The sequence below is a fragment of the Sander vitreus genome, chromosome 11, assembly GCF_031162955.1.
Source record: "Sander vitreus isolate 19-12246 chromosome 11, sanVit1, whole genome shotgun sequence".
NCBI lineage: Eukaryota > Metazoa > Chordata > Actinopteri > Perciformes > Percidae > Sander > Sander vitreus.
This window is the reverse complement of record NC_135865.1, coordinates 22355090-22362616: the sequence shown is the minus strand read 5'-3', so window position 1 is coordinate 22362616 and position 7527 is coordinate 22355090.

Below are 7527 nucleotides of genomic sequence, written 5' to 3'. Positions count from 1 at the left end.
GATATAGACCTACACATTATCTCATCAATGATATAATAAAATAAGAAAGTAAACAATAAATAACTAGAAGTATATTAAGTACGTCAGCAAAGTAACCGTGTACACCAGAAAAATATATAACATGATTAAGTAATGATATATGTTTGTCTGTATTAATAAAGGCTAGACATATAAAAGACAAATAATATAGTACATAATATAATAAACATAACTTAATATAGCATAATGCAGTATGATATAGTATGGGATTTAATATAGCCTAAGGATAATCCAATAGGCTATAATCCAGTAATATAATGTGTATCATTCTGAAATGCACCATTCAGCATAATGAGTGTTTTACTTTTGGTACTTTAGGCTATTTAGATGTCAACACTTTAGCACTTTTACATTTTTTTAATGCATGTTACTTGTAACATAGTATTTATAGACTATGGGATTGCTATTCATTTTACCTAAAACTCCTAAAATATCCGAGTACTTCTTCCACCACTGCTGCACCATAACTGAAAAGAGGACCTGAGTTGACACAACATTTTTTTTAAATTTTTGCACTGCACTTAAAGTTTATTTACATTTAAATACGATTAGGAGTATAATTCCAGTATTATGACAGTAACCACAGTGTGACGTCACAGCTGTCATGTGGTCTGTAATCCTGCTCAGCTGTGACACTTCTAACAGTATAACATATAATAAAGGCAGTGTTCAGACCAACATTAGCATTGCCTGAAACAGTGGGGGTCTTGATGCAGAGGGCTGTGGCAAAAAATACAACTCATTCTATGTTTCCCTATAATAAGCATTCAAGAGTTTAACTAGGTATACGTAAATTCTCATCCTTTTGCATCATCACTGAAATTTGTAGCATTGGCTGACTTCTTTTCCACTTGTAATTTGAATACTGCAATAAGTAATTAAGGTACATATATAGTAAATATAGAGTAACCAAAGCCACTAGCAGCTCCGTAAGGATGTACTTAGACACAGCAGCGCTTTAGCTAAACAATAACATCAGCATGCTAACATGCTCACAATATTTACCATGTTTACATCTAAGTTTTAACATTCACTCATAAGCAATAAAAAAAGGTATACAGCTAAGGATGATGGGAATATCATTAGTTTTGCAGCATTTGGTTATAAACTAAATTAGGCTACTGGACAAAATAAAATGTTGACCTGATGATGGCACTAGGATACATGAACAGTTAAGGGATCATCAGAGTCATTATGATTCATCCTCTGTGGAACATGAACATCTGTACTATACTTCATGGTATCTTATAGTTGTTAAGACGTTTCACTATGAACCACAAATATAATGCTCATGATACTCACACTCACCAGAGGAAAAGTCAGAGGATCAATAGAGTCATTAGGAGACATCTTCTGGGAACCATGAGTATCTGTAGAAAATGTTATGCCAAACCATCAGATATATGTAGAGATATTTCACAGAATAAGTAAAAACTTTGACCTGCGGGTGGCGTTGAAAAGTCAGGGGATCACCAATGTCATTAAAGGAGAATTCCGGCCAATTTTTACGTTAATCTTGATCGCTATAGCTACGCAAGTACTTTTGATAGAAAAACCCCCGACCTGAATCAGTGCAGGTAACACGGAGAAGCTGCAGCCATGTACTATAAGCGTCCTCTGAGCTAAAACGGCAGTGGTCGGGGCAAGTTTTAGAGTGCCTTTGTGCCTCTTAACAGACACAAAATGCAATTAATATGTCTGTGCCACATGAACAGGGCCTTGCTAGCTGATAGCCGTTAGCTGCTAGCTGATAGCCGTTAGCCGTTAGCTGTTAGCTGCCGTCCAGTGAGTGTATTCAGAAAGGCTTCTGTGATAATCATCCCAATAACAATCCATGGAGCGGCGGTGGTGTGGCTATGTCCTCCAGAGGACAGGTCATGTCACGTCTTGAAGTGTATTCCCCCCCAAAAAAAACAGTAGTGCGGTAGTAGCTGTTAGCTGCTCTCTGGTGAGTATGTACAGCCAGATAGCCGTTAGCCGTTAGCTGCTAGCTGCCGTCCGGTGAGTGTATTCAGACAGGCTTCTGTGATAATCATCCCAATAACAATCCATGGAGCGGCGGTGGTGTGGCTATGTCCTCCAGAGGACAGGTCATGTCACGTCTTGAAGTGTATTCCCCCCCCAAAAAAACAGTAGTGCGGTAGTAGCTGTTAGCTGCTCTCTGGTGAGTATGTACAGCCAGATAGCCGTTAGCCGTTAGCTGCTAGCTGCCGTCCGGTGAGTGTATTCAGACAGGCTTCTGTGATAATCATCCCAATAACAATCCATGGAGCGGCGGTGGTGTGGCTATATCCTCCAGAGGACAGGTCATGTCACGTCTTGAAGTGTATTCCCCCCTAAAATAAACAGTAGTGTGGTAGTAGCTGTTAGCTGCCCTCCGGTGAGTGTGTACAGCCAGATAGCCGTTAGCCGTTAGCTGCTAGCTGCCGTCCGGTGAGTGTATTCAGCCAGGCTTCTGTGATAATCATCCCAATAAAAATCCACGGAGCGGCCAGTGGTCTGGTGGATGTCCTGCATAGGACAGATCATGCCTTCGCAGCGAAAGGTTTAGATTATTTCCTCCTCAAAATAGGTAATTGAGCACTGTAGTGGTTATGACCATATCAGTGACTATGTAACTACATGGAAACGGGATAAACAATGTCTGTGGCTTGCTTACTGAAGCTTAGCTGTAGCATCACCCTGTCTCCTGGGAATTCAGTTGTAGCAGGAAAAGGTAAACAGTAGTGTGCAGATTGGAGCGTAGTGTGTGAAGAGCGGAGTTGTTTATAAGGGAAGAAGCTTGGAGTAACGTAACTATGGAGAATATAGCAGATATACAACACACGGAAGAGCCTTTTGAGTTTGATGGTCGTCCTTATTTATTTGAACCCGAGTATACAGACGAAGAACTAGCCTCACAAGAGTTGGAAAGAACGAGACAGACAGAGGGGGAACTTGATGCTCCTAACGCAAGCTAAAGCTAGCCTTCAGTAACTGGAGGACATAGCCACACCACCGCCGCTACTGGGATGATTATCACAAAAGCCTGGCTGAATACACTCACCGGACGGCAGCTAGCAGCTAACGGCTATCAGCTAGCAGGGCAAGCTAGCTACCGGCAGGATCGATACAAGGACCAGGGTAGGTGAATTTAAACACTGTCTGAGTTGAAAACGCATCTTGTTGACTTGTAAGGGCCCTGTTCATGTGGCACAAACATATTAATTGCATTTTGTGTCTGTTAAGAGGCACAAAGGCACTCTAAAACTTGCCCCGACCACTGCCATTTTAGCTCAGGGGATGCTTATAGTACGTAGCTGCAGCTTCTCCGTGTTACCTGCACTGATTCAGGTCGGGGTTTTTTCTATCGAAAGTGGCTATAGCGATCAAGATTAACGTAAAAATTGGCCGGAATTCTCCTTTAAGCTTCATCCTCATTCATTAGTTGTTGAGATATTTTGCCTGGACTACAACGGTGGACGGACAGACTTAGCCATGCCCAAACAAACTCACCGTTAGTAGGGCTAAAAAATAAATCAGAGGGGCTGCTTTCATGGGGCGCGTGTTTTTACAGTTAGCGGCGGTGAGACGATGAAACATGTTCCCAATATGTTAAACATTATATATTATATAACCATCCTGCATATCAGTTCTTCTGTGTTGGCAGTTAGTAAGTTAAAGCTGTGCTTCAGTATAATTTATTTTTAGACAGAATTTACACAGAACTACTCAATAAACAATGCCTTCTACTTTAAGTAGTTTGAAGCTATGAGCAGCTTGTGTTGAATGTGTTCAGTTGAAGTTCAGGGGAAAAATATTTGCCCTGAAAGAGTCACTGAAGAACTTAAACAGCTCTGTGATTCATTCCAGACCTTCAACAAGCCATCAATAAATAAACCGGAGGGACACGATGAAAAGAGGGAGAGCATTTAAAAATACATTTCAAACTTTTAAAGTCTTTTTTTCAGAAACGTCAAAAACATATATAAATAGTTCCAGACAGAAAGACAGTTGTGGAGCAGACAGATTGTTTGGGTGAATGGCCGACAGGAACTCTTTGCTACACACACATACACTCAATGTGTTTGTTGGTATTTCCTGTTAATGACCCTTCAGTTATTATGCTGGAATTTGACCAGCTACTGTTCCCACCCTCCCACACACTATGAGGGTCCTTATGTTGTAAAGAAAAAAAACATGTTTCCTCCATGTTTTAAAGTGTGTTTGCAGTCATTGTTAGGTAGGTTTCACAACTCAGAACAGAACAGAGTCTGAAGCATTAGTACTTCTTCTTTTAGGAAAGTGACATAGGTCACTTTCCAAAGGGTTAGGGTTAGTAAAACATCCCAAAAAAAGTCCTTAAATGAGGACGTAACATGACGTCATACGGTCCGTAGAAATCATGAATGACAGTTGACTTTTGGTTTCACACCGGACACGAACCTCAGTCTCCTGAGTGAAATGTCTGTATTTGTTAGACTCATCCACTACCCCAACCTACCTACCTAGGCACTCTTATACTTGTCACCTCACTTCCTTGTTTGATCTCACGATAATTGCTACAGCCTTGAGAGATCGCACCCCAATAAAAATACTTAATTGTCGGTCATTATTAGCTGCTTGCATTATCGACTCATACGGTTGTTTTCTGGATAAGGACGGGCGGTATTAGCAATTTAAATTTCGAAATATTATTATTATTGAGATGGTTAGAAACTTAGCAAGTATTCGGATGTCATATTATCTAAAATATAACCAGAACTATTTTTTGGCGGAAGGAGACATTTCATTTTCTTGCCTGCATTCATCACCTTTTATGTAGATGGCGCATTTGAAAACAGATCAAACATGGCGGCTGAAAAAATTTGGCTGTTTTCTTTTATACTTATGGTGCGTTCCATTTGTACTTGGAAGTCGGAAACATGCCCCCTGAACGTCTCAGTACCCTGAGCAAGCCAACCTCGAAATCACGTCTATCTTATTTGTGCATTATTTAATCAGTCTTAAACTCAGCCAGCAATTAGGAGGTCAGAGGCCACAGCAGACAGTAGATTAACGGGAAGACAAAAGATGTGAAACAGATGAAAACATGAAGTCCCATTAAATTATATGTGCTTTTTTTATAGGATTGAAAGCACACTGCTGCCAAGAAAGAGGTCAGTAAGACCAATTTACATAACCAGTATCTCTCAGTCACACACATAGAAAGCAGCAGTGCAAACAAGCAGTCATGCAGTCATCATGTGCTAATTGAGTGACTGTTCATTTCAGATGACAGCGAACAGCTTTGACACTTCCTGTGTTCTCTTTCATTTCCTTCCCTCTTTTCTTCTCACAGTCTCAGGAGACCAAAATGGAGCATTTTGAATCATTTGTATAGAGTGTATAAATCGTAATACTCTAATGGAAAACATATTTCCAAAACAACGATGTAAAATGTCCAATAAGGATTAAGAGTTGAGGACTTTCTGTTGCCTCAAACCTTCTTTTTAATCAATGATTTGAAGTGTCATTATACAAAATGATTTTGTCACCACAGCCCAGCAGCTTGGGATTGACTGCTGGTTTTGAGCCACATTTTCTATTACTCTTGCAGACTTTCATACATTGTGTTAATACAATATGTAAATGAGAACAACTATATTGTGAATTTGGTGAACTAATTTTAAATGTCAATAAAGCCGATCATACAGCTGTCGACATTAATCTTGATTTGTGATGATTTTGTCAGACGTCGCAACCATGACATAATGATTTTCACGATTTGGTCTGTTTATATGACTACAGCACCACAAACTACATTCTTTAAAATGCCCATAAAGTGGAATCAACACCTTTCTAAAAAAGAAACTGATTAGAACCTTTGATGAGGGATTTATTGCAGGACTGTTGTATTATTACAGTTTTTCTCAATTGCTAAAACACTAAAACCCACTGGCTGAACGAAGTTCTCAGTTGCCTGAACTCATTTAGCTAATTGTGCAATCTGTTGTCAATACCTTAAACCATTTCACATGGTAAAACACAATTTGCAGATCTCACTTAGACTTTTCAGCAAAACTCAAAACACATTCTGCACTCTAATGCACATGTCATCCATACTGGTAAACACAAGTGGCAACAATCAAATACAACTAGAGAACACATGTCATTGATTGAACACAACCACTCAAAATTGATTTCACTTGTTTCAAATGATGTGACACAACCAACATAAGCCAGTTCAGAGAGCAAACAGGTTGTTGAAGGTGGGAAGGAGAAAGTCTGAGAATGGAGAGAAGAAACAATGTGAGAGGATGAGGACGAGTGCGTATGCGAGGTGTCAAGGCTGGATACGGCACACAAGTGTCTTCTTCCCCCGTTGCCTCAGGAGGGACAAAATTGCTTGTGATGTCAACAAAGTGCTCTGGCCTGACTCAGCCCAAAGACAAGAAGAAGCACATTGATCACATGTTTACTCCTTTGATTTTTGTCCCTTTTAGTATTGTATACTGTAGTAAAGTGCATTGTAGGCTGTATACTGTACAATGAACAAATTGTATGGCCCTGAACATTGTGCTTTCCATTTGTTACTGTAACAGTACTGACTGCTCAATAGATTTTGACTGGTTGCATGTTTATATCAACAAAGAATTATAAGAATTACAGTATCACAGAGACAAAGGACAAGTTTGTGAGATGCAGGGTACAGTACTGTAAAAATAGGGGTACAAGGAGGAGGAAGAACAACAAAAATTGCAAAGAGCAAAGCAGAGTAGTAATTTCTGATCAATTGTCAAACACATCAAACATGTTTTCGTTCATCAAAAGACAATGACAGAAAAATATGAAATTTGTTTTGAATTAACTAAGTTAAATACAGTTAGAAACATAATGGGAAACGTTTTTATTATGGTTGTTTAATTAAGTTTAGTTTTTTTTTTTATTTCCTTCAGCAAAGTTTAGAAGTGTTCACTAAAGTTAAGATGTTCATCTTCCTTTAGTTGTTTAAGTTTAAGTTTTAATTCAGATCTTTAGTTCGTTTGAATTCTCGTTACTTTAGCCGTTTACACATTTCTAAGTTTAGTTTTTTAATTTACTTTGGTTTGGATGTTGCATTTTCTTTACTAGAGTTTTATAACTTACTTTACTTCAGTTTAGGTTAGTTAAGTGGTTGCTAATTTGTCTGGGGTAAAACAGTAAACAAGTTCATTTACAAGCACGTATAACTAAGTAAATAAGTAAAATGAATTTAAGTAAAATCAAAACCTAAACTAAATGCATCGTTTTCGTCAAAACAAGTGACAAAAAGCAAATACATTTAAAGCATCAACAAATAAACAATAGATTGTCTGTAACAGTTTGTTTGTCTTTTCTGCTGATGGAGTTCAACATGATAACACATCACAGATTAAAGAGCTGACCTCACTTCATGACTTATCTCTGGTATGCTAATACACACCTAACCCCTGCTGTGATACAGGGCTTTGATCTCAGAGTGAGGTAGGTGTGTGTGTGTGTATGTGT